Source organism: Pelobates fuscus, chromosome 3 (assembly GCF_036172605.1).
Source record: "Pelobates fuscus isolate aPelFus1 chromosome 3, aPelFus1.pri, whole genome shotgun sequence".
In the NCBI taxonomy this organism is placed as follows: domain Eukaryota; kingdom Metazoa; phylum Chordata; class Amphibia; order Anura; family Pelobatidae; genus Pelobates; species Pelobates fuscus.
The window spans coordinates 394627027-394653132 of record NC_086319.1 but is presented as its reverse complement, the minus strand read 5'-3'; the positions used below and the strand labels follow the sequence as shown (position 1 = coordinate 394653132).

At 40.3% G+C, this 26106-nt stretch overlaps 23 non-coding genes across 23 annotated transcripts; all 23 read left to right on the top strand.

The window, feature by feature from the left end:
* The first annotated feature begins 281 nt into the window (after nt 1–281).
* On the top strand, nt 282–363 carry TRNAL-UAG (transfer RNA leucine (anticodon UAG)). The gene has a single exon. It is a non-coding gene; the product is annotated as a tRNA-Leu (tRNA).
* Nucleotides 364–1250: 887 nt separating this feature from the next.
* Nucleotides 1251–1332, top strand: TRNAL-UAG (transfer RNA leucine (anticodon UAG)). Its single transcript has one exon. It is a non-coding gene; the product is annotated as a tRNA-Leu (tRNA).
* An 887-nt stretch (nt 1333–2219) lies between these two features.
* On the top strand, nt 2220–2301 carry TRNAL-UAG (transfer RNA leucine (anticodon UAG)). The gene has a single exon. It is a non-coding gene; the product is annotated as a tRNA-Leu (tRNA).
* A 675-nt stretch (nt 2302–2976) lies between these two features.
* TRNAL-UAG (transfer RNA leucine (anticodon UAG)) lies at nt 2977–3058 on the top strand. The gene has a single exon. It is a non-coding gene; the product is annotated as a tRNA-Leu (tRNA).
* Nucleotides 3059–3946: 888 nt separating this feature from the next.
* TRNAL-UAG (transfer RNA leucine (anticodon UAG)) lies at nt 3947–4028 on the top strand. Its single transcript has one exon. It is a non-coding gene; the product is annotated as a tRNA-Leu (tRNA).
* A 675-nt stretch (nt 4029–4703) lies between these two features.
* On the top strand, nt 4704–4785 carry TRNAL-UAG (transfer RNA leucine (anticodon UAG)). Its single transcript has one exon. It is a non-coding gene; the product is annotated as a tRNA-Leu (tRNA).
* An 888-nt stretch (nt 4786–5673) lies between these two features.
* On the top strand, nt 5674–5755 carry TRNAL-UAG (transfer RNA leucine (anticodon UAG)). The gene has a single exon. It is a non-coding gene; the product is annotated as a tRNA-Leu (tRNA).
* Nucleotides 5756–6643: 888 nt separating this feature from the next.
* On the top strand, nt 6644–6725 carry TRNAL-UAG (transfer RNA leucine (anticodon UAG)). The gene has a single exon. It is a non-coding gene; the product is annotated as a tRNA-Leu (tRNA).
* A 578-nt stretch (nt 6726–7303) lies between these two features.
* Nucleotides 7304–7385, top strand: TRNAL-UAG (transfer RNA leucine (anticodon UAG)). The gene has a single exon. It is a non-coding gene; the product is annotated as a tRNA-Leu (tRNA).
* Nucleotides 7386–8273: 888 nt separating this feature from the next.
* Nucleotides 8274–8355, top strand: TRNAL-UAG (transfer RNA leucine (anticodon UAG)). Its single transcript has one exon. It is a non-coding gene; the product is annotated as a tRNA-Leu (tRNA).
* Nucleotides 8356–9030: 675 nt separating this feature from the next.
* Nucleotides 9031–9112, top strand: TRNAL-UAG (transfer RNA leucine (anticodon UAG)). Its single transcript has one exon. It is a non-coding gene; the product is annotated as a tRNA-Leu (tRNA).
* An 888-nt stretch (nt 9113–10000) lies between these two features.
* TRNAL-UAG (transfer RNA leucine (anticodon UAG)) lies at nt 10001–10082 on the top strand. The gene has a single exon. It is a non-coding gene; the product is annotated as a tRNA-Leu (tRNA).
* Nucleotides 10083–11331: 1249 nt separating this feature from the next.
* TRNAL-UAG (transfer RNA leucine (anticodon UAG)) lies at nt 11332–11413 on the top strand. The gene has a single exon. It is a non-coding gene; the product is annotated as a tRNA-Leu (tRNA).
* A 675-nt stretch (nt 11414–12088) lies between these two features.
* On the top strand, nt 12089–12171 carry TRNAL-UAG (transfer RNA leucine (anticodon UAG)). Its single transcript has one exon. It is a non-coding gene; the product is annotated as a tRNA-Leu (tRNA).
* Nucleotides 12172–18145: 5974 nt separating this feature from the next.
* Nucleotides 18146–18227, top strand: TRNAL-UAG (transfer RNA leucine (anticodon UAG)). Its single transcript has one exon. It is a non-coding gene; the product is annotated as a tRNA-Leu (tRNA).
* Nucleotides 18228–19120: 893 nt separating this feature from the next.
* Nucleotides 19121–19202, top strand: TRNAL-UAG (transfer RNA leucine (anticodon UAG)). The gene has a single exon. It is a non-coding gene; the product is annotated as a tRNA-Leu (tRNA).
* A 1167-nt stretch (nt 19203–20369) lies between these two features.
* Nucleotides 20370–20451, top strand: TRNAL-UAG (transfer RNA leucine (anticodon UAG)). Its single transcript has one exon. It is a non-coding gene; the product is annotated as a tRNA-Leu (tRNA).
* Nucleotides 20452–21126: 675 nt separating this feature from the next.
* On the top strand, nt 21127–21209 carry TRNAL-UAG (transfer RNA leucine (anticodon UAG)). Its single transcript has one exon. It is a non-coding gene; the product is annotated as a tRNA-Leu (tRNA).
* Nucleotides 21210–22097: 888 nt separating this feature from the next.
* On the top strand, nt 22098–22179 carry TRNAL-UAG (transfer RNA leucine (anticodon UAG)). Its single transcript has one exon. It is a non-coding gene; the product is annotated as a tRNA-Leu (tRNA).
* Nucleotides 22180–23072: 893 nt separating this feature from the next.
* TRNAL-UAG (transfer RNA leucine (anticodon UAG)) lies at nt 23073–23154 on the top strand. The gene has a single exon. It is a non-coding gene; the product is annotated as a tRNA-Leu (tRNA).
* An 888-nt stretch (nt 23155–24042) lies between these two features.
* Nucleotides 24043–24124, top strand: TRNAL-UAG (transfer RNA leucine (anticodon UAG)). The gene has a single exon. It is a non-coding gene; the product is annotated as a tRNA-Leu (tRNA).
* An 893-nt stretch (nt 24125–25017) lies between these two features.
* Nucleotides 25018–25099, top strand: TRNAL-UAG (transfer RNA leucine (anticodon UAG)). Its single transcript has one exon. It is a non-coding gene; the product is annotated as a tRNA-Leu (tRNA).
* A 675-nt stretch (nt 25100–25774) lies between these two features.
* Nucleotides 25775–25857, top strand: TRNAL-UAG (transfer RNA leucine (anticodon UAG)). Its single transcript has one exon. It is a non-coding gene; the product is annotated as a tRNA-Leu (tRNA).
* Nucleotides 25858–26106: the final 249 nt, after the last annotated feature.

The following is a 26106-nucleotide window of genomic DNA, read 5'->3' as shown; positions in this document are numbered from 1 at the left end:
CGTCTACCTAATTGGATAAAACAACATCTCACTTTGAGAATTCCAAAATGTATTTGTACTTACTTCAAAGGAATCATTCCTCTGCTGTAGGTAAAATCTCCTCTACTCAAGTCTCAGTCGAAGATTTCTTGTCCTTTGTGGTTTTCAAACAACAACAACAGAAATTGCAGGTACTTGTGACCCTTCGACAGACAATTTAACCCCATCGTAAAAAGAAGTGGGAAAAAAACTGAAGCCAACTGTACGTGTTCCTGATAATAAGCTGTGTGCCTGTAATCGAAGGTAGCATGGCCGAGCGGTCTAAGGCGCTGGGTTTAGGCTCCAGTCTCTTTGGAGGCGTGGGTTCAAATCCCACCGCTGCCAAATATTACATTTTTAGTGTATTGTGCATTATTCATAAAGGCCAAATTGTCCATTTGTCAACTCATATGATCACTGAAAACAGAGTCACGTTCATGGCTCTTTTTGTTTGGGATTTAAAATGGGCTTTTTTTTACTTCAAAGTGGCAAGTAAAATTTGCCACGCATGAACAGCTGTTAATCAAGCCAATAATAACTCTTATAGAAAAGAACATCCTGCTTCAGCTTTAAAGCACCCAAAACATTTCTTAAGACGTCTACTGAATTGGATAAAAAAACACCTCACTTTGAGAATTCCAAAATGTATTTGTACTTACTGCAAATGAATCATTCCTCTGCTGCAGGTAAAATCTCCTCTTCTCAAGTCTCGGTAGAAGACCTCTAGTCCATTGTGGTTTTTAAACGACAACAACAGAAATTGCAGGTACTCGTCACGCTTCGAAAGACAATTTACCCCCACCGTGAAAAAAAGGCAGAAAAAAATGAAACCAACTGTACGTGTTCCAGTTAAATCACCCAAAACATTTCTTAAAACGTCTACTTAATTGGATAAAACAACAACTCACTTTGATAATTCCATAAATGTATTTGTGCTTACTCCAAAGGAATCGTCTACCTAATTGGATAAAACAACATCTCACTTTGAGAATTCCAAAATGTATTTGTACTTACTTCAAAGGAATCATTCCTCTGCTGTAGGTAAAATCTCCTCTACTCAAGTCTCAGTCGAAGATTTCTTGTCCTTTGTGGTTTTCAAACAACAACAACAGAAATTGCAGGTACTTGTGACCCTTCGACAGACAATTTAACCCCACCGTAAAAAGAAGTGGGAAAAAAACTGAAGCCAACTGTACGTGTTCCTGATAATAAGCTGTGTGCCTGTAATCGAAGGTAGCGTGGCCGAGCGGTCTAAGGCGCTGGATTTAGGCTCCAGTCTCTTTGGAGGCGTGGGTTCAAATCCCACCGCTGCCAAATATTACATTTTTAGTGTATTGTGCATTAATCATATAGGCCAAATTGTCCATTTGTCAACTCATATGATCACTGAAAACAGAGTCACGTTCATGGCTCTTTTTGTTTGGGATTTAAAATGGGCTTTTTTTTACTTCAAAGTGGCAAGTAAAATTTGCCACGCATGAACAGCTGTTAATCAAGCCAATAATAACTCTTATAGAAAAGAACATCCTGCTTCAGCTTTAAAGCACCCAAAACATTTCTTAAGACGTCTACTGAATTGGATAAAACAACACCTCACTTTGAGAATTCCAAAATGTATTTGTACTTACTGCAAATGAATCATTCCTCTGCTGCAGGTAAAATCTCCTCTTCTCAAGTCTTGGTAGAAGACCTCTAGTCCATTGTGGTTTTTAAATGACAACAACAGAAATTGCAGGTACTCGTCACGCTTCGAAAGACAATTTACCCCCACCGTGAAAAAAAGGCAGAAAAAAATGAAACCAACTGTACGTGTTCCAGTTAAATCACCCAAAACATTTATTAAAACGTCTACTTAATTGGATAAAACAACAACTCACTTTGATAATTCCATAAATGTATTTGTGCTTACTCCAAAGGAATCGTCTACCTAATTGGATAAAACAACATCTCACTTTGAGAATTCCAAAATGTATTTGTATTTACTTCAAAGGAATCATTCCTCTGCTGTAGGTAAAATCGCCTCTACTCAAGTCTCAGTCGAAGATTTCTTGTCCTTTGTGGTTTTCAAACAACAACAACAGAAATTGCAGGTACTTGTGACCCTTCGACAGACAATTTAACCCCACCGTAAAAAGAAGTGGGGAAAAAACTGAAGCCAACTGTACGTGTTCCTGATAATAAGCTGTGGGCCTGTAATCGAAGGTACCGTGGCCGAGTGGTCTAAGGCGCTGGATTTAGGCTCCAGTCTCTTTGGAGGTGTGGGTTCAAATCCCACCGCTGCCAAATATTACATTTTTAGTGTATTGTGCATTATTCATAAAGGCCAAATTGTCCATTTGTCAACTCATATGATCACTGAAAACAGAGTCACGTTCATGGCTCTTTTTGTTTGGGATTTAAAATGGGCTTTTTTTTTACTTCAAAGTGGCAAGTGAAATTTGCCACGCATGAACAGCTGTTAATCAAGCCAATAATAACTCTTATAGAAAAGAACATCCTGCTTCAGCTTTAAAGCACCCAAAACATTTCTTAAGACGTCTACTGAATTGGATAAAACAACACCTCACTTTGAGAATTCCAAAATGTATTTGTACTTACTGCAAATGAATCATTCCTCTGCTGCAGGTAAAATCTCCTCTTCTCAAGTCTCGGTAGAAGACCTCTAGTCCATTGTGGTTTTTAAACGACAACAACAGAAATTGGATAAAACAACATCTCACTTTGAGAATTCCAAAATGTATTTGTACTTACTTCAAAGGAATCATTTTTTCTCCTCTACTCAAGTCTCAGTCGAAGATTTCTTGTCCTTTGTGGTTTTCAAACAACAACAACAGAAATTGCAGGTACTTGTGACCCTTCGACAGACAATTTAACCCCACCGTGAGTAAAAAGTAGTGGGAAAAAAACTGAAACCAACTGTACGTGTTCCTGATAATAAGCTGTGTGCCTGTAATCGAAGGTAGCGTGGCCGAGCGGTCTAAGGTGCTGGATTTAGGCTCCAGTCTCTTTGGAGGCGTGGGTTCAAATCCCACCGCTGCCAAATATTACATTTTTAGTGTATTGTGCATTATTCATAAAGGCCAAATTGTCCATTTGTCAACTCATATGATCACTGAAAACAGAGTCACGTTCATGGCTCTTTTTGTTTGGGATTTAAAATGGGCTTTTTTTTTACTTCAAAGTGGCAAGTAAAATTTGCCACGCATGAACAGCTGTTAATCAAGCCAATAATAACTCTTATAGAAAAGAACATCCTGCTTCAGCTTTAAAGCACCCAAAACATTTCTTAAGACGTCTACTGAATTGGATAAAACAACACCTCACTTTGAGAATTCCAAAATGTATTTGTACTTACTGCAAATGAATCATTCCTCTGCTGCAGGTAAAATCTCCTCTTCTCAAGTCTCGGTAGAAGACCTCTAGTCCATTGTGGTTTTTAAACGACAACAACAGAAATTGCAGGTACTCGTCACGCTTCGAAAGACAATTTACCCCCACCGTGAAAAAAAGGCAGAAAAAAATGAAACCAACTGTACGTGTTCCAGTTAAATCACCCAAAACATTTCTTAAAACGTCTACTTAATTGGATAAAACAACAACTCACTTTGATAATTCCATAAATGTATTTGTGCTTACTCCAAAGGAATCGTCTACCTAATTGGATAAAACAACATCTCACTTTGAGAATTCCAAAATGTATTTGTATTTACTTCAAAGGAATCATTCCTCTGCTGTAGGTAAAATCTCCTCTACTCAAGTCTCAGTCGAAGATTTCTTGTCCTTTGTGGTTTTCAAACAACAACAACAGAAATTGCAGGTACTTGTGACCCTTCGACAGACAATTTAACCCCACCGTAAAAAGAAGTGGGAAAAAAACTGAAGCCAACTGTACGTGTTCCTGATAATAAGCTGTGTGCCTGAAATCGAAGGTACCGTGGCCGAGTGGTCTAAGGCGCTGGATTTAGGCTCCAGTCTCTTTGGAGGTGTGGGTTCAAATCCCACCGCTGCCAAATATTACATTTTTAGTGTATTGTGCATTATTCATAAAGGCCAAATTGTCCATTTGTCAACTCATATGATCACTGAAAACAGAGTCACGTTCATGGCTCTTTTTGTTTGGGATTTAAAATGGGCTTTTTTTTTACTTCAAAGTGGCAAGTAAAATTTGCCACGCATGAACAGCTGTTAATCAAGCCAATAATAACTCTTATAGAAAAGAACATCCTGCTTCAGCTTTAAAGCACCCAAAACATTTCTTAAGACGTCTACTGAATTGGATAAAACAACACCTCACTTTGAGAATTCCAAAATGTATTTGTACTTACTGCAAATGAATCATTCCTCTGCTGCAGGTAAAATCTCCTCTTCTCAAGTCTCGGTAGAAGACCTCTAGTCCATTGTGGTTTTTAAACGACAACAACAGAAATTGGATAAAACAACATCTCACTTTGAGAATTCCAAAATGTATTTGTACTTACTTCAAAGGAATCATTTTTTCTCCTCTACTCAAGTCTCAGTCGAAGATTTCTTGTCCTTTGTGGTTTTCAAACAACAACAACAGAAATTGCAGGTACTTGTGACCCTTCGACAGACAATTTAACCCCACCGTGAGTAAAAAGTAGTGGGAAAAAAACTGAAACCAACTGTACGTGTTCCTGATAATAAGCTGTGTGCCTGTAATCGAAGGTAGCGTGGCCGAGCGGTCTAAGGCGCTGGATTTAGGCTCCAGTCTCTTTGGAGGCGTGGGTTCAAATCCCACCGCTGCCAAATATTACATTTTTAGTGTATTGTGCATTATTCATAAAGGCCAAATTGTCCATTTGTCAACTCATATGATCACTGAAAACAGAGTCACGTTCATGGCTCTTTTTGTTTGGGATTTAAAATGGGCTTTTTTTTTACTTCAAAGTGGCAAGTAAAATTTGCCACGCATGAACAGCTGTTAATCAAGCCAATAATAACTCTTATAGAAAAGAACATCCTGCTTCAGCTTTAAAGCACCCAAAACATTTCTTAAGACGTCTACTGAATTGGATAAAACAACACCTCACTTTGAGAATTCCAAAATGTATTTGTACTTACTGCAAATGAATCATTCCTCTGCTGCAGGTAAAATCTCCTCTTCTCAAGTCTCGGTAGAAGACCTCTAGTCCATTGTGGTTTTTAAACGACAACAACAGAAATTGCAGGTACTCGTCACGCTTCGAAAGACAATTTACCCCCACCGTGAAAAAAAGGCAGAAAAAAATGAAACCAACTGTACGTGTTCCAGTTAAATCACCCAAAACATTTCTTAAAACGTCTACTTAATTGGATAAAACAACAACTCACTTTGATAATTCCATAAATGTATTTGTGCTTACTCCAAAGGAATTGTCTACCTAATTGGATAAAACAACATCTCACTTTGAGAATTCCAAAATGTATTTGTACTTACTTCAAAGGAATCATTCCTCTGCTGTAGGTAAAATCTCCTCTACTCAAGTCTCAGTCGAAGATTTTTTGTCCTTTGTGGTTTTCAAACAACAACAACAGAAATTGCAGGTACTTGTGACCCTTCGACAGAAAATTTAACCACATCGTAATAAGAAGTGGGAAAAAAACTGAAGCCAACTGTACGTGTTCCTGATAATAAGCTGTGTGCCTGTAATCGAAGGTAGCGTGGTCGAGCGGTCTAAGGCGCTGGATTTAGGCTCCAGTCTCTTTGGAAGCGTGGGTTCAAATCCCACCGCTGCCAAATATTACATTTTTAGTGTATTGTGCATTATTCATAAAGGCCAAATTGTCCATTTGTCAACTCATATGATCACTGAAAACAGAGTCACGTTCATGGCTCTTTTTGTTTGGGATTTAAAATGGGCTTTTTTTTTACTAAAAAGTGGCAAGTAAAATTTGCCACGCATGAACAGCTGTTAATCAAGCCAATAATAACTCTTATAGAAAAGAACATCCTGCTTCAGCTTTAAAGCACCCAAAACATTTCTTAAGACGTCTACTGAATTGGATAAAACAACACCTCACTTTGAGAATTCCAAAATGTATTTGTACTTACTGCAAATGAATCATTCCTCTGCTGCAGGTAAAATCTCCTCTTCTCAAGTCTCGGTAGAAGACCTCTAGTCCATTGTGGTTTTTAAATGACAACAACAGAAATTGCAGGTACTCGTCACGCTTCGAAAGACAATTTACCCCCACCGTGAAAAAAAGGCAGAAAAAAATGAAACCAACTGTACGTGTTCCAGTTAAATCACCCAAAACATTTCTTAAAACGTCTACTTAATTGGATAAAACAACAACTCACTTTGATAATTCCATAAATGTATTTGTGCTTACTCCAAAGGAATCGTCTACCTAATTGGATAAAACAACATCTCACTTTGAGAATTCCAAAATGTATTTGTACTTACTTCAAAGGAATCATTCCTCTGCTGTAGGTAAAATCTCCCCTACTCAAGTCTCAGTCGAAGATTTCTTGTCCTTTGTGGTTTTCAAACAACAACAACAGAAATTGCAGGTACTTGTGACCCTTCGACAGACAATTTAACCCCACCGTGAAAAGAAGTGGGAAAAAAACTGAAACCAACTGTACGTGTTCCTGATAATAAGCTGTGCGCCTGTAATCGAAGGTAGCGTGGCCGAGCGGTCTAAGGCGCTGGATTTAGGCTCCAGTCTCTTTGGAGGTGTGGGTTCAACTCCCACTGCTGCCAAATATTACATTTTTAGTGTATTGTGCATTATTCATAAAGGCCAAATTGTCAAGTCTCGGTAGAAGACCTCTAGTCCATTGTGGTTTTTAAACGACAACAACAGAAATTGCAGGTACTCGTCACGCTTCGACAGACAATTTACCCCCACCGTGAAAAAAAGGCAGAAAAAAATGAAACCAACTGTACGTGTTCCAGTTAAATCACCCAAAACATTTCTTAAAACGTCTACTTAATTGGATAAAACAACAACTCACTTTGATAATTCCATAAATGTATTTGTGCTTACTCCAAAGGAATCGTCTACCTAATTGGATAAAACAACATCTCACTTTGAGAATTCCAAAATGTATTTGTACTTACTTCAAAGGAATCATTCCTCTGCTGTAGGTAAAATCTCCTCTACTCAAGTCTCAGTTGAAGATTTCTTGTCCTTTGTGGTTTTCAAACAACAACAACAGAAATTGCAGGTACTTGTGACCCTTCGACAGACAATTTAACCCCACCGTGAAAAGAAGTGGGAAAAAAACTGAAACCAACTGTACGTGTTCCTGATAATAAGCTGTGTGCCTGTAATCGAAGGTAGCGTGGCCGAGCGGTCTAAGGCGCTGGATTTAGGCTCCAGTCTCTTTGGAGGCGTGGGTTCAAATCCCACCGCTGCCAAATATTACATTTTTAGTGTATTGTGCATTATTCATAAAGGCCAAATTGTCCATTTGTCAACTCATATGATCACTGAAAACAGAGTCACGTTCATGGCTCTTTTTGTTTGGGATTTAAAATGGGCTTTTTTTTTACTTCAAAGTGGCAAGTAAAATTTGCCACGCATGAACAGCTGTTAATCAAGCCAATAATAACTCTTATAGAAAAGAACATCCTGCTTCAGCTTTAAAGCACCCAAAACATTTCTTAAGACGTCTACTGAATTGGATAAAACAACACCTCACTTTGAGAATTCCAAAATGTATTTGTACTTACTGCAAATGAATCATTCCTCTGCTGCAGGTAAAATCTCCTCTTCTCAAGTCTCGGTAGAAGACCTCTAGTCCATTGTGGTTTTTAAACGACAACAACAGAAATTGCAGGTACTCGTCACGCTTCGAAAGACAATTTACCCCCACCGTGAAAAAAAGGCAGAAAAAAATGAAACCAACTGTACGTGTTCCAGTTAAATAACCCAAAACATTTCTTAAAACGTCTACTTAATTGGATAAAACAACAACTCACTTTGATAATTCCATAAATGTATTTGTGCTTACTCCAAAGGAATCGTCTACCTAATTGGATAAAACAACATCTCACTTTGAGAATTCCAAAATGTATTTGTACTTACTTCAAAGGAATCATTCCTCTGCTGTAGGTAAAATCTCCTCTACTCAAGTCTCAGTCGAAGATTTCTTGTCCTTTGTGGTTTTCAAACAACAACAACAGAAATTGCAGGTACTTGTGACCCTTCGACAGACAATTTAACCCCACCGTAAAAAGAAGTGGGAAAAAAACTGAAGCCAACTGTATGTGTTCCTGATAATAAGCTGTGTGCCTGTAATCGAAGGTAGCGTGGCCGAGCGGTCTAAGGCGCTGGATTTAGGCTCCAGTCTCTTTGGAGGCGTGGGTTCAAATCCCACCGCTGCCAAATATTACATTTTTAGTGTATTGTGCATTATTCATAAAGGCCAAATTGTCCATTTGTCAACTCATATGATCACTGAAAACAGAGTCACGTTCATGGCTCTTTTCGTCTGGGATTTAAAATGGGCTTTTTTTTTACTTCAAAGTGGCAAGTAAAATTTGCCACGCATGAACAGCTGTTAATCAAGCCAATAATAACTCTTATAGAAAAGAACATCCTGCTTCAGCTTTAAAGCACCCAAAACATTTCTTAAGACGTCTACTGAATTGGATAAAACAACACCTCACTTTGAGAATTCCAAAATGTATTTGTACTTACTGCAAATGAATCATTCCTCTGCTGCAGGTAAAATCTCCTCTTCTCAAGTCTCGGTAGAAGACCTCTAGTCCATTGTGGTTTTTAAACGACAACAACAGAAATTGGATAAAACAACATCTCACTTTGAGAATTCCAAAATGTATTTGTACTTACTTCAAAGGAATCATTTTTTCTCCTCTACTCAAGTCTCAGTCGAAGATTTCTTGTCCTTTGTGGTTTTCAAACAACAACAACAGAAATTGCAGGTACTTGTGACCCTTCGACAGACAATTTAACCCCACCGTGAGTAAAAAGAAGTGGGAAAAAAACTGAAACCAACTGTATGTGTTCCTGATAATAAGCTGTGTGCCTGTAATCGAAGGTAGCGTGGTCGAGCGGTCTAAGGCGCTGGATTTAGGCTCCAGTCTCTTTGGAAGCGTGGGTTCAAATCCCACCGCTGCCAAATATTACATTTTTAGTGTATTGTGCATTATTCATAAAGGCCAAATTGTCCATTTGTCAACTCATATGATCACTGAAAACAGAGTCACGTTCATGGCTCTTTTTGTTTGGGATTTAAAATGGGCTTTTTTTTTACTTCAAAGTGGCAAGTAAAATTTGCCACGCATGAACAGCTGTTAATCAAGCCAATAATAACTCTTATAGAAAAGAACATCCTGCTTCAGCTTTAAAGCACCCAAAACATTTCTTAAGACGTCTACTGAATTGGATAAAACAACACCTCACTTTGAGAATTCCAAAATGTATTTGTACTTACTGCAAATGAATCATTCCTCTGCTGCAGGTAAAATCTCCTCTTCTCAAGTCTCGGTAGAAGACCTCTAGTCCATTGTGGGTTTTAAACGACAACAACAGAAATTGCAGGTACTCGTCACGCTTCGAAAGACAATTTACCCCCACCGTGAAAAAAAGGCAGAAAAAAATGAAACCAACTGTACGTGTTCCAGTTAAATCACCCAAAACATTTCTTAAAACGTCTACTTAATTGGATAAAACAACAACTCACTTTGATAATTCCATAAATGTATTTGTGCTTACTCCAAAGGAATTGTCTACCTAATTGGATAAAACAACATCTCACTTTGAGAATTCCAAAATGTATTTGTACTTACTTCAAAGGAATCATTCCTCTGCTGTAGGTAAAATCTCCTCTACTCAAGTCTCAGTCGAAGATTTCTTGTCCTTTGTGGTTTTCAAACAACAACAACAGAAATTGCAGGTACTTGTGACCCTTCGACAGACAATTTAACCCCACCGTGAAAAGAAGTGGGAAAAAAACTGAAACCAACTGTACGTGTTCCTGATAATAAGCTGTGTGCCTGTAATCGAAGGTAGCGTGGCCGAGTGGTCTAAGGCGCTGGATTTAGGCTCCAGTCTCTTTGGAGGCGTGGGTTCAAATCCCACCGCTGCCAAATATTACATTTTTAGTGTATGGTGCATTATTCATAAAGGCCAAATTGTCCATTTGTCAACTCATATGATCACTGAAAACAGAGTCACGTTCATGGCTTGGCTCTTTTTGTTTGGGATTTAAAATGGGCTTTTTTTTTACTTCAAAGTGGCAAGTAAAATTTGCCACGCATGAACAGCTGTTAATCAAGCCAATAATAACTCTTATAGAAAAGAACATCCTGCTTCAGCTTTAAAGCACCCAAAACATTTCTTAAGACGTCTACTGAATTGGATAAAACAACACCTCACTTTGAGAATTCCAAAATGTATTTGTACTTACTGCAAATGAATCATTCCTCTGCTGCAGGTAAAATCTCCTCTTCTCAAGTCTCGGTAGAAGACCTCTAGTCCATTGTTGTTTTTAAACGACAACAACAGAAATTGCAGGTACTCGTCACGCTTCGAAAGACAATTTACCCCCACCGTGAAAAAAAGGCAGAAAAAAATGAAACCAACTGCACGTGTTCCAGTTAAATCACCCAAAACATTTCTTAAAACGTCTACTTAATTGGATAAAACAACAACTCACTTTGATAATTCCATAAATGTATTTGTGCTTACTCCAAAGGAATCGTCTACCTAATTGGATAAAACAACATCTCACTTTGAGAATTCCAAAATGTATTTGTACTTACTGCAAATGAATCATTCCTCTGCTGAAGGTAAAATCTCCTCTTCTCAAGTCTCGGTAGAAGACCTCTAGTCCATTGTGGTTTTTAAACAACAACAACAGAAATTGCATGTACTCGTCACGCTTCGAAAGATAATTTACCCCCACCGTGAAAAAAAGGCAGAAAAAAATGAAACCAACTGTACGTGTTCCAGTTAAATCACCCAAAACATTTCTTAAAACGTCTACTTAATTGGATAAAACAACAACTCACTTTGATAATTCCATAAATGTATTTGTGCTTACTCCAAAGGAATTGTCTACCTAATTGGATAAAACAACATCTCACTTTGAGAATTCCAAAATGTATTTGTACTTACTTCAAAGGAATCATTCCTCTGCTGTAGGTAAAATCTCCTCTACTCAAGTCTCAGTCGAAGATTTCTTGTCCTTTGTGGTTTTCAAACAACAACAACAGAAATTGCAGGTACTTGTGACCCTTCGACAGACAATTTAACCCCACCGTAAAAAGAAGTGGGAAAAAAAACTGAAGCCAACTGTATGTGTTCCTGATAATAAGCTGTGTGCCTGTAATCGAAGGTAGCGTGGCCGAGCGGTCTAAGGCGCTGGATTTAGGCTCCAGTCTCTTTGGAGGCGTGGGTTCAAATCCCACCGCTGCCAAATATTACATTTTTAGTGTATTGTGCATTATTCATAAAGGCCAAATTGTCCATTTGTCAACTCATATGATCACTGAAAACAGAGTCACGTTCATGGCTCTTTTCGTCTGGGATTTAAAATGGGCTTTTTTTTTACTTCAAAGTGGCAAGTAAAATTTGCCACGCATGAACAGCTGTTAATCAAGCCAATAATAACTCTTATAGAAAAGAACATCCTGCTTCAGTTTTAAAGCACCCAAAACATTTCTTAAGACGTCTACTGAATTGGATAAAACAACACCTCACTTTGAGAATTCCAAAATGTATTTGTACTTACTGCAAATGAATCATTCCTCTGCTGCAGGTAAAATCTCCTCTTCTCAAGTCTCGGTAGAAGACCTCTAGTCCATTGTGGTTTTTAAACGACAACAACAGAAATTGGATAAAACAACATCTCACTTTGAGAATTCCAAAATGTATTTGTACTTACTTCAAAGGAATCATTTTTTCTCCTCTACTCAAGTCTCAGTCGAAGATTTCTTGTCCTTTGTGGTTTTCAAACAACAACAACAGAAATTGCAGGTACTTGTGACCCTTCGACAGACAATTTAACCCCACCGTGAGTAAAAAGAAGTGGGAAAAAAACTGAAACCAACTGTACGTGTTCCTGATAATAAGCTGTGTGCCTGCAATCGAAGGTAGCGTGTGCCGAGCGGTCTAAGGCGCTGGATTTAGGCTCCAGTCTCTTTGGAGGCGTGGGTTCAACTCCCACCGCTGCCAAATATTACATTTTTAGTGTATTGTGCATTATTCATAAAGGCCAAATTGTCCATTTGTCAACTCATATGATCACTGAAAACAGAGTCACGTTCATGGCTCTTTTTGTTTGGGATTTAAAATGGGCTTTTTTTTTACTTCAAAGTGGCAAGTAAAATTTGCCACGCATGAACAGCTGTTAATCAAGCCAATAATAACTCTTATAGAAAAGAACATCCTGCTTCAGCTTTAAAGCACCCAAAACATTTCTTAAGACGTCTACTGAATTGGATAAAACAACACCTCACTTTGAGAATTCCAAAATGTATTTGTACTTACTGCAAATGAATCATTCCTCTGCTGCAGGTAAAATCTCCTCTTCTCAAGTCTCGGTAGAAGACCTCTAGTCCATTGTGGTTTTTAAACGACAACAACAGAAATTGCAGGTACTCGTCACGCTTCGAAAGACATTTTACCCCCACCGTGAAAAAAAGGCAGAAAAAAATGAAACCAACTGTACGTGTTCCAGTTAAATCACCCAAAACATTTCTTAAAACGTCTACTTAATTGGATAAAACAACAACTCACTTTGATAATTCCATAAATGTATTTGTGCTTACTCCAAAGGAATCGTCTACCTAATTGGATAAAACAACATCTCACTTTGAGAATTCCAAAATGTATTTGTACTTACTTCAAAGGAATCATTCCTCTGCTGTAGGTAAAATCTCCTCTACTCAAGTCTCAGTCGAAGATTTCTTGTCCTTTGTGGTTTTCAAACAACAACAACAGAAATTGCAGGTACTTGTGACCCTTCGACAGACAATTTAACCCCACCGTGAAAAGAAGTGGGAAAAAAACTGAAACCAACTGTACGTGTTCCTGATAATAAGCTGTGTGCCTGTAATCGAAGGTAGCGTGGCCGAGCGGTCTAAGGCGCTGGATTTAGGCTCCAGTCTCTTTGGAGGCGTGGGTTCTGTGGCGAAACCAACTTCGCCACTGTGAACTGGAGAAGCCTGGTTGCTAGCCTCCTGCCCTGCGACTATGGCCCCTGGACATATTTGGGGCATATTGTATTTTATCGTGCGACTGCTGGCCCTTTAAGAACTGTCTGGGGACCTATTGAGACTTTGGGTAACAATACCCTTTAAGACTATGGCCCCTGAAAACGTATGGACTTTTATTGGTGTGTATAGCCCTTTAAGAACCGTCTGGGGACATATTGTGACTTTGGTGAACAATGCCCCTTTAAGACTATGTCCCCAGACCGGTAAAATAACTTGCCCCTGGCTTTCCCCCACTTGGTTCAGTAAATAGGGCTTACTGAACCAAGTACCACACAGGCGGACCACCCAGAAGCTAAAGTGTGCAGGCAATTTACCTCCCAGGCTGTGAGGTTACTGCCGGTTAATTGCACGTGGCGGCGGCCATCTTGGTTTCCTCGAATGCGGTCAGCGGTGTATGCTAAAGATTCTGTGGAACTAAAATCGGCTACACATTCTGCCGAACACCGCTGACCCTTACCTTCTCCCATACGGAACTTGCAGCTCCAGAGACTAAGTCCCGTTCGAAATGGGACTTAGTCGTTTTTCGGCATGAAATTGACCGACCGCACAGCCCAAATCTATGGAACTGTTTTGGGCAGGAAATTGTGCTTGCGGTCGGTCATAAAGGACTTCCAGCTAACTTTTGATCCACTGGAGGGATTTGGCTGATTTTTGGAAGTGTTTATGTTTGATGTATGCTGAGTCTGAATATGCAACTTTTATTGAAATTGAATGTATGGTTTTAAAGTTACAGTGTGTGTGTAAAAACTGTATTTTTATTGTATGTAATAATTGGTTTAACTGTTAATCTAAGGGGAGGGAATGTGTGGGAGGTACATCCCTGTGATTGGTTAATTTCATCCTCCCCCTGGGAGTGTCCTGTATGTACTTGTTTGTAATAAAAGCCAGACTGGGTGTCCCAGTCCTCAGTTCCTGTTTTACCCTCAACTTGAGTCCTGTGTCTTATTGGGGGAACCTGCTACAAGGGATTGCTATGCTAGGCATATTCCCTTGCTATAATCACTGAGCTCTTGTAAGAGCTTGTTCCTGCTTCGTTCTGAAGGGAGATAGCTGCAGCCTGCGGTGCTTATGGTGTCTGGTGGAGTGCTTGGAGTCCTCTGGAAGCGCTAGGAGCATCTTTTAACGGAGGTACCAAGTCGGGGTGCCAGGTGATCCGTTACATTGGTGGCAGCGGTGGGATGGCGTCCTAGTGCGAGGAGAAGCAGCTCAGAGACACCGGTAACGTGTGGAGTTGTGCAGCGTCCCTATCTTCAGCAACATAATGGAACCAGCAGTGGCTACAGCAAGCATGGCGTATAGCTACTCCGTACTAGAGTTTGGCACGATGGTAGGGTTGCGCCTGAAGTTTTACGGACCCAATCCAGAGGAGAAATACGTGCGGTTCGTGTGGGACATGGTGACCCGGAACCTACAACACAGGGCGTTGAGGGAAGGCCAGTGGGCACGTTGGGAGAAACTCCAGCCACAGGTAGAGTGGGACGAGGAAGAAACCGAAGTGGCCGGTGGAGATGGGACCGAGGTCTCTCTACCGGCCCTACAGGGATGCTGGGCACCCGGCCCAGATCCCCAGCGGCAGTATGTTTTACAGGGAGGGGAGACAGTCGGTCTCACTCCTCAGCGGCAGAATGGGTTATTGGAGGAAGAGACAACCGGTCTCCCTCCCCAACAGCAACCAGAGGTACCCGAGGTAGAGGACCTCATAGACTGGTCCTGGGAGGACCCCCTGCAGGCAGGTGGAGATGGGACCGAGATCTCTCCACCGGCCCTACAGGGATGCTGGGCAACCGGCCCAGATCCCCAACTAGAGCTGGAGTTACAGAAAGTGGAGAGCATCGACCTCCCCCCCCAGCAGCAGGACAATGTATTGGGAGGAGAGACAGTCAGTCTCCCTCCACAAAGGCGGAAAGTATGTATGGGAGAGGAGCTTGCTACCACCTCTCCCCAGCAGCGGATCATTGATGTGCAGGGAATAGGGAGCCCAGTCTCCTTTCCCCAGCAGCAGGGCACTGTATTGGGAGGAGAGACAGTCGGTCTCCCTCCACAAAGGCGGAAAGTATGTATGGGAGAGGAGATTGTTACCACCTCTCCCCAGCGGCGGATCATTAATGTACAGGTAATAGAGAGCCCAGTCTCCATTCCCCAGCGGCAGAGTGTTCTAATGGGAGAGGAGCTGGTTACCACCTCTCCCCAGCGGCAGCTTAATGTACCAGGGGGAGACTGTAAGCCCCACACCTGTGCAGATGGGACCGTGGTCTCTGCACTTCCAGCACAGGGGGTAGGGACGGTCGGTCCTGCACCCCCACAACAGGGCTGTTTAGCCAAAGGGGAGACAGTCTGTCTCCAGCAGCAGAGCTGTGTAACTAAAGGGGAGACAGTCGGTCTCCAGCAGCAGAGCTGTGTAACTCAAGGGGAGACAGTCGGTCTCCAGCGGCAGAGCGGTGTAACTCAAGGGGAGACAGTCGGTCTCCAGCAGCAGAGCGGTGTATTTAAAGGGGAGACAGTCCGTCTCCAGCAACCAGGCTCCAACCAGACTACTCCCGTGGTAGTGCTGGCAACAGGACAGAGTACCGCTGGTCTCTGCCCCCTCAGCAACCTACCAAGGCAGCCTACCAGTCCCCCACACAGCCGTGGTGAGGCACCTGAACCTGGACAAGATTCTCCCTCACCCAGGTGTAGTAACGGTTTATTGTGGGTGGGTTGCTGGACTAACCAGGGCACTGACCGGCAGGAGGTCAGATACCCTGTTAGTCTAATTGGAAAAGGGGAGAATTGTGGCGAAACCAACTTCGCCACTGTGAACTGGAGAAGCCTGGTTGCTAGCCTCCTGCCCTGCGACTATGGCCCCTGGACATATTTGGGGCATATTGTATTTTATCGTGCGACTGCTGGCCCTTTAAGAACTGTCTGGGGACCTATTGAGACTTTGGGTAACAATACCCTTTAAGACTATGGCCCCTGAAAACGTATGGACTTTTATTGGTGTGTATGGCCCTTTAAGAACCGTCTGGGGACATATTGTGACTTTGGTGAACAATGCCCCTTTAAGACTATGTCCCCAGACCGGTAAAATAACTTGCCCCTGGCTTTCCCCCACTTGGTTCAGTAAATAGGGCTTACTGAACCAAGTACCACACAGGCGGACCACCCAGAAGCTAAAGTGTGCAGGCAATTTACCTCCCAGGCTGTGAGGTTACTGCCGGTTAATTGCACGTGGTGGCGGCCATCTTGGTTTCCTCGAATGCGGTCAGCGGTGTATGCTAAAGATTCTGTGGAACTAAAATCGGCTACACATTCTGCCGAACACCGCTGACCCTTACCTTCTCCCATACGGAACTTGCAGCTCCAGAGACTAAGTCCCGTTCGAAATGGGACTTAGTCGTTTTTCGGCATGAAATTGACCGACCGCACAGCCCAAATCTATGGAACTGTTTTGGGCAGGAAATTGTGCTTGCGGTCGGTCATAAAGGACTTCCAGCTAACTTTTGATCCACTGGAGGGATTTGGCTGATTTTTGGAAGTGTTTATGTTTGATGTATGCTGAGTCTGAATATGCAACTTTTATTGAAATTGAATGTATGGTTTTAAAGTTACAGTGTGTGTGTAAAAACTGTATTTTTATTGTATGTAATAATTGGTTTAACTGTTAATCTAAGGGGAGGGAATGTGTGGGAGGTACATCCCTGTGATTGGTTAATTTCATCCTCCCCCTGGGAGTGTCCTGTATGTACTTGTTTGTAATAAAAGCCAGACTGGGTGTCCCAGTCCTCAGTTCCTGTTTTACCCTCAACTTGAGTCCTGTGTCTTATTGGGGGAACCTGCTACAAGGGATTGCTATGCTAGGCATATTCCCTTGCTATAATCACTGAGCTCTTGTAAGAGCTTGTTCCTGCTTCGTTCTGAAGGGAGATAGCTGCAGCCTGCGGTGCTTATGGTGTCTGGTGGAGTGCTTGGAGTCCTCTGGAAGCGCTAGGAGCATCTTTTAACGGAGGTACCAAGTCGGGGTGCCAGGTGATCCGTTACAGGTTCAAATCCCACCGCTGCCAAATATTACATTTTTAGTGTATTGTGCATTATTCATAAAGGCCAAATTGTCCATTTGTCAACTCATATGATCACCGAAAACAGAGTCACGTTCATGGCTCTTTTTGTTTGGGATTTAAAATGGGCTTTTTTTTTACTTCAAAGTGGCAAGTAAAATTTGCCACGCATGAACAGCTGTTAATCAAGCCAATAATAACTCTTATAGAAAAGAACATCCTGCTTCAGCTTTAAAGCACCCAAAACATTTCTTAAGACGTCTACTGAATTGGATAAAACAACACCTCACTTTGAGAATTCCAAAATGTATTTGTACTTACTGCAAATGAATCATTCCTCTGCTGCAGGTAAAATCTCCTCTTCTCAAGTCTCGGTAGAAGACCTCTAGTCCATTGTGGTTTTTAAACGACAACAACAGAAATTGCAGGTACTCGTCACGCTTCGAAAGACAATTTACCCCCACCGTGAAAAAAAGGCAGAAAAAAATTAAACCAACTGTACGTGTTCCAGTTAAATCACCCAAAACATTTCTTAAAACGTCTACTTAATTGGATAAAACAACAACTCACTTTGATAATTCCATAAATGTATTTGTGCTTACTCCAAAGGAATCGTCTACCTAATTGGATAAAACAACATCTCACTTTGAGAATTCCAAAATGTATTTGTACTTACTTCAAAGGAATCATTCCTCTGCTGTAGGTAAAATCTCCTCTACTCAAGTCTCAGTCGAAGATTTCTTGTCCTTTGTGGTTTTCAAACAACAACAACAGAAATTGCAGGTACTTGTGACCCTTCGACAGACAATTTAACCCCACCGGGAAAAGAAGTGGGAAAAAAACTGAAACCAACTGTACGTGTTCCTGATAATAAGCTGTGTGCCTGTAATCGAAGGTAGCGTGGCCGAGCGGTCTAAGGCGCTGGATTTAGGCTCCAGTCTCTTTGGAGGCGTGGGTTCAAATCCCACCGCTGCCAAATATTACATTTTTAGTGTATGGTGCATTATTCATAAAGGCCAAATTGTCCATTTGTCAACTCATATGATCACTGAAAACAGAGTCACGTTCATTGCTTGGCTCTTTTTGTTTGGGATTTAAAATGGGCTTTTTTTTTACTTCAAAGTGGCAAGTAAAATTTGCCACGCATGAACAGCTGTTAATCAAGCCAATAATAACTCTTATAGAAAAGAACATCCTGCTTCAGCTTTAAAACACCCAAAACATTTCTTAAGACGTCTACTGAATTGGATAAAACAACACCTCACTTTGAGAATTCCAAAATGTATTTGTACTTACTGCAAATGAATCATTCCTCTGCTGAAGGTAAAATCTCCTCTTCTCAAGTCTCGGTAGAAGACCTCTAGTCCATTGTGGTTTTTAAACAACAACAACAGAAATTGCATGTACTCGTCACGCTTCGAAAGATAATTTACCCCCACCGTGAAAAAAAGGCAGAAAAAAATGAAACCAACTGTACGTGTTCCAGTTAAATCACCCAAAACATTTCTTAAAACGTCTACTTAATTGGATAAAACAACAACTCACTTTGATAATTCCATAAATGTATTTGTGCTTACTCCAAAGGAATTGTCTACCTAATTGGATAAAACAACATCTCACTTTGAGAATTCCAAAATTTATTTGTACTTACTTCAAAGGAATCATTCCTCTGCTGTAGGTAAAATCTCCTCTACTCAAGTCTCAGTCGAAGATTTCTTGTCCTTTGTGGTTTTCAAACAACAACAACAGAAATTGCAGGTACTTGTGACCCTTCGACAGACAATTTAACCCCACCGTAAAAAGAAGTGGGAAAAAAACTGAAGCCAACTGTATGTGTTCCTGATAATAAGCTGTGTGCCTGTAATCGAAGGTAGCGTGGCCGAGCGGTCTAAGGCGCTGGATTTAGGCTCCAGTCTCTTTGGAGGCGTGGGTTCAAATCCCACCGCTGCCAAATATTACATTTTTAGTGTATTGTGCATTATTCATAAAGGCCAAATTGTCCATTTGTCAACTCATATGATCACTGAAAACAGAGTCACGTTCATGGCTCTTTTCGTCTGGGATTTAAAATGGGCTTTTTTTTACTTCAAAGTGGCAAGTAAAATTTGCCACGCATGAACAGCTGTTAATCAAGCCAATAATAACTCTTATAGAAAAGAACATCCTGCTTCAGCTTTAAAGCGCCCAAAACATTTCTTAAGACGTCTACTGAATTGGATAAAACAACACCTCACTTTGAGAATTCCAAAATGTATTTGTACTTACTGCAAATGAATCATTCCTCTGCTGCAGGTAAAATCTCCTCTTCTCAAGTCTCGGTAGAAGACCTCTAGTCCATTGTGGTTTTTAAACGACAACAACAGAAATTGCAGGTACTCGTCACGCTTCGAAAGACAATTTACCCCCACCGTGAAAAAAAGGCAGAAAAAAATTAAACCAACTGTACGTGTTCCAGTTAAATCACCCAAAACATTTCTTAAAACGTCTACTTAATTGGATAAAACAACAACTCACTTTGAGAATTCCAAAATGTATTTGTACTTACTGCAAATTAATCATTCCTCTGCTGAAGGTAAAATCTCCTCTTCTCAAGTCTCGGTAGAAGACCTCTAGTCCATTGTGGTTTTTAAACAACAACAACAGAAATTGCATGTACTCGTCACGCTTCGAAAGATAATTTACCCCCACCGTGAAAAAAAGGCAGAAAAAAATGAAACCAACTGTACGTGTTCCAGTTAAATCACCCAAAACATTTCTTAAAACGTCTACTTAATTGGATAAAACAACAACTCACTTTGATAATTCCATAAATGTATTTGTGCTTACTCCAAAGGAATTGTCTACCTAATTGGATAAAACAACATCTCACTTTGAGAATTCCAAAATGTATTTGTACTTACTTCAAAGGAATCATTCCTCTGCTGTAGGTAAAATCTCCTCTACTCAAGTCTCAGTCGAAGATTTCTTGTCCTTTGTGGTTTTCAAACAACAACAACAGAAATTGCAGGTACTTGTGACCCTTCGACAGACAATTTAACCCCACCGTAAAAAGAAGTGGGAAAAAAACTGAAGCCAACTGTACGTGTTCCTGATAATAAGCTGTGTGCCTGTAATCGAAGGTAGCGTGGCCGAGCGGTCTAAGGCGCTGGATTTAGGCTCCAGTCTCTTTGGAGGCATGGGTTCAAATCCCACCGCTGCCAAATATTACATTTTTAGTGTATTGTGCATTATTCATAAAGGCCAAATTGTCCATTTGTCAACTCATATGATCACTGAAAACAGAGTCACGTTCATGGCTCTTTTCGTCTGGGATTTAAAATGGGCTTTTTTTTTACTTCAAAGTGGCAAGTAAAATTTGCCACGCATGAACAGCTGTTAATCAAGCCAATAATAACTCTTATAGAAAAGAACATCCTGCTTCAGCTTTAAAGCACCCAAAACATTTCTTAAGACGTCTACTGAATTGGATAAAACAACACCTCACTTTGAGAATTCCAAAATGTATTTGTACTTACTGCAAATGAATCATTCCTCTGCTGCAGGTAAAATCTCCTCTTCTCAAGTCTCGGTAGAAGACCTCTAGTCCATTGTGGTTTTTAAACGACAACAACAGAAATTGGATAAAACAACATCTCACTTTGAGAATTCCAAAATGTATTTGTACTTACTTCAAAGGAATCATTTTTTCTCCTCTACTCAAGTCTCAGTCGAAGATTTCTTGTCCTTTGTGGTTTTCAAACAACAACAACAGAAATTGCAGGTACTTGTGACCCTTCGACAGACAATTTAACCCCACCGTGAGTAAAAAGAAGTGGGAAAAAAACTGAAACCAACTGTACGTGTTCCTGATAATAAGCTGTGTGCCTGTAATCGAAGGTAGCGTGTGCCGAGCGGTCTAAGGCGCTGGATTTAGGCTCCAGTCTCTTTGGAGGCGTGGGTTCAACTCCCACCGCTGCCAAATATTAAAATTTTAGTGTATTGTGCATTATTCATAAAGGCCAAATTGTCCATTTGTCAACTCATATGATCACTGAAAACAGAGTCACGTTCATGGCTCTTTTTGTTTGGGATTTAAAATGGGCTTTTTTTTTACTTCAAAGTGGCAAGTAAAATTTGCCACGCATGAACAGCTGTTAATCAAGCCAATAATAACTCTTATAGAAAAGAACATCCTGCTTCAGCTTTAAAGCACCCAAAACATTTCTTAAGACGTCTACTGAATTGGATAAAACAACACCTCACTTTGAGAATTCCAAAATGTATTTGTACTTACTGCAAATGAATCATTCCTCTGCTGCAGGTAAAATCTCCTCTTCTCAAGTCTCGGTAGAAGACCTCTAGTCCATTGTGGTTTTTAAACGACAACAACAGAAATTGCAGGTACTCGTCACGCTTCGAAAGACAATTTACCCCCACCGTGAAAAAAAGGCAGAAAAAAATGAAACCAACTGTACGTGTTCCAGTTAAATCACCCAAAACATTTCTTAAAACGTCTACTTAATTGGATAAAACAACAACTCACTTTGATAATTCCATAAATGTATTTGTGCTTACTCCAAAGGAATCGTCTACCTAATTGGATAAAACAACATCTCACTTTGAGAATTCCAAAATGTATTTGTACTTACTTCAAAGGAATCATTCCTCTGCTGTAGGTAAAATCTCCTCTACTCAAGTCTCAGTCGAAGATTTCTTGTCCTTTGTGGTTTTCAAACAACAACAACAGAAATTGCAGGTACTTGTGACCCTTCGACAGACAATTTAACCCCACCGTGAAAAGAAGTGGGAAAAAAACTGAAACCAACTGTACGTGTTCCTGATAATAAGCTGTGTGCCTGTAATCGAAGGTAGCGTGGCCGAGCGGTCTAAGGCGCTGGATTTAGGCTCCAGTCTCTTTGGAGGCGTGGGTTCAAATCCCACCGCTGCCAAATATTACATTTTTAGTGTATGGTGCATTATTCATAAAGGCCAAATTGTCCATTTGTCAACTCATATGATCACTGAAAACAGAGTCACGTTCATGGCTTGGCTCTTTTTGTTTGGGATTTAAAATGGGCTTTTTTTTTACTTCAAAGTGGCAAGTAAAATTTGCCACGCATGAACAGCTGTTAATCAAGCCAATAATAACTCTTATAGAAAAGAACATCCTGCTTCAGCTTTAAAGCACCCAAAACATTTCTTAAGACGTCTACTGAATTGGATAAAACAACACCTCACTTTGAGAATTCCAAAATGTATTTGTACTTCCTGCAAATGAATCATTCCTCTGCTGCAGGTAAAATCTCCTCTTCTCAAGTCTCGGTAGAAGACCTCTAGTCCATTGTTGTTTTTAAACGACAACAACAGAAATTGCAGGTACTCGTCACGCTTCGAAAGACAATTTACCCCCACCGTGAAAAAAAGGCAGAAAAAAATGAAACCAACTGCACGTGTTCCAGTTAAATCACCCAAAACATTTCTTAAAACGTCTACTTAATTGGATAAAACAACAACTCACTTTGATAATTCCATAAATGTATTTGTGCTTACTCCAAAGGAATCGTCTACCTAATTGGATAAAACAACATCTCACTTTGAGAATTCCAAAATGTATTTGTACTTACTTCAAAGGAATCATTCCTCTGCTGTAGGTAAAATCTCCTCTACTCAAGTCTCAGTCGAAGATTTCTTGTCCTTTGTGGTTTTCAAACAACAACAACAGAAATTGCAGGTACTTGTGACCCTTCGACAGACAATTTAACCCCACCGTAAAAAGAAGTGGGAAAAAAACTGAAGCCAACTGTACGTGTTCCTGATAATAAGCTGTGTGCCTGTAATCGAAGGTAGCGTGGCCGAGCGGTCTAAGGCGCTGGATTTAGGCTCCAGTCTCTTTGGAGGCATGGGTTCAAATCCCACCGCTGCCAAATATTACATTTTTAGTGTATTGTGCATTATTCATAAAGGCCAAATTGTCCATTTGTCAACTCATATGATCACCGAAAACAGAGTCACGTTCATGGCTCTTTTTGTTTGGGATTTAAAATGGGCTTTTTTTTTACTTCAAAGTGGCAAGTAAAATTTGCCACGCATGAACAGCTGTTAATCAAGCCAATAATAACTCTTATAGAAAAGAACATCCTGCTTCAGCTTTAAAGCACCCAAAACATTTCTTAAGACGTCTACTGAATTGGATAAAACAACACCTCACTTTGAGAATTCCAAAATGTATTTGTACTTACTGCAAATGAATCATTCCTCTGCTGCAGGTAAAATCTCCTCTTCTCAAGTCTCGGTAGAAGACCTCTAGTCCATTGTGGTTTTTAAACGACAACAACAGAAATTGCAGGTACTCGTCACGCTTCGAAAGACAATTTACCCCCACCGTGAAAAAAAGGCAGAAAAAAATGAAACCAACTGTACGTGTTCCAGTTAAATCACCCAAAACATTTCTTAAAACGTCTACTTAATTGGATAAAACAACAACTCACTTTGATAATTCCATAAATGTATTTGTGCTTACTCCAAAGGAATCGTCTACCTAATTGGATAAAACAACATCTCACTTTGAGAATTCCAAAATGTATTTGTACTTACTTCAAAGGAATCATTCCTCTGCTGTAGGTAAAATCTCCTCTACTCAAGTCTCAGTCGAAGATTTCTTGTCCTTTGTGGTTTTCAAACAACAACAACAGAAATTGCAGGTACTTGTGACCCTTCGACAGACAATTTAACCCCACCGGGAAAAGAAGTGGGAAAAAAACTGAAACCAACTGTACGTGTTCCTGATAATAAGCTGTGTGCCTGTAATCGAAGGTAGCGTGGCCGAGCGGTCTAAGGCGCTGGATTTAGGCTCCAGTCTCTTTGGAGGCGTGGGTTCAAATCCCACCGCTGCCAAATATTACATTTTTAGTGTATGGTGCATTATTCATAAAGGCCAAATTGTCCATTTGTCAACTCATATGATCACTGAAAACAGAGTCACGTTCATTGCTTGGCTCTTTTTGTTTGGGATTTAAAATGGGCTTTTTTTTTACTTCAAAGTGGCAAGTAAAATTTGCCACGCATGAACAGCTGTTAATCAAGCCAATAATAACTCTTATAGAAAAGAACATCCTGCTTCAGCTTTAAAACACCCAAAACATTTCTTAAGACGTCTACTGAATTGGATAAAACAACACCTCACTTTGAGAATTCCAAAATGTATTTGTACTTACTGCAAATGAATCATTCCTCTGCTGCAGGTAAAATCTCCTCTTCTCAAGTCTCGGTAGAAGACCTCTAGTCCATTGTGGTTTTTAAACGACAACAACAGAAATTGCAGGTACTCGTCACGCTTCGAAAGACAATTTACCCCCACCGTGAAAAAAAGGCAGAAAAAAATTAAACCAACTGTACGTGTTCCAGTTAAATCACCCAAAACATTTCTTAAAACGTCTACTTAATTGGATAAAACAACAACTCACTTTGATAATTCCATAAATGTATTTGTGCTTACTCCAAAGGAATCGTCTACCTAATTGGATAAAACAACATCTCACTTTGAGAATTCCAAAATGTATTTGTACTTACTTCAAAGGAATCATTCCTCTGCTGTAGGTAAAATCTCCTCTACTCAAGTCTCAGTCGAAGATTTCTTGTCCTTTGTGGTTTTCAAACAACAACAACAGAAATTGCAGGTACTTGTGACCCTTCGACAGACAATTTAACCCCACCGTAAAAAGAAGTGGGAAAAAAACTGAAGCCAACTGTACGTGTTCCTGATAATAAGCTGTGTGCCTGTAATCGAAGGTAGCGTGGCCGAGCGGTCTAAGGCGCTGGATTTAGGCTCCAGTCTCTTTGGAGGCATGGGTTCAAATCCCACCGCTGCCATATATTACATTTTTAGTGTATTGTGCATTATTCATAAAGGCCAAATTGTCCATTTGTCAACTCATATGATCACCGAAAACAGAGTCACGTTCATGGCTCTTTTTGTTTGGGATTTAAAATGGGCTTTTTTTTTACTTCAAAGTGGCAAGTAAAATTTGCCACGCATGAACAGCTGTTAATCAAGCCAATAATAACTCTTATAGAAAAGAACATCCTGCTTCAGCTTTAAAGCACCCAAAACATTTCTTAAGACGTCTACTGAATTGGATAAAACAACACCTCACTTTGAGAATTCCAAAATGTATTTGTACTTACTGCAAATGAATCATTCCTCTGCTGCAGGTAAAATCTCCTCTTCTCAAGTCTCGGTAGAAGACCTCTAGTCCATTGTGGTTTTTAAACGACAACAACAGAAATTGGATAAAACAACATCTCACTTTGAGAATTCCAAAATGTATTTGTACTTACTTCAAAGGAATCATTTTTTCTCCTCTACTCAAGTCTCAGTCGAAGATTTCTTGTCCTTTGTGGTTTTCAAACAACAACAACAGAAATTGCAGGTACTTGTGACCCTTCGACAGACAATTTAACCCCACCGTGAGTAAAAAGAAGTGGGAAAAAAACTGAAACCAACTGTACGTGTTCCTGATAATAAGCTGTGTGCCTGTAATCGAAGGTAGCGTGTGCCGAGCGGTCTAAGGCGCTGGATTTAGGCTCCAGTCTCTTTGGAGGCGTGGGTTCAACTCCCACCGCTGCCAAATATTACAATTTTAGTGTATTGTGCATTATTCATAAAGGCCAAATTGTCCATTTGTCAACTCATATGATCACTGAAAACAGAGTCACGTTCATGGCTCTTTTTGTTTGGGATTTAAAATGGGCTTTTTTTTTACTTCAAAGTGGCAAGTAAAATTTGCCACGCATGAACAGCTGTTAATCAAGCCAATAATAACTCTTATAGAAAAGAACATCCTGCTTCAGCTTTAAAGCACCCAAAACATTTCTTA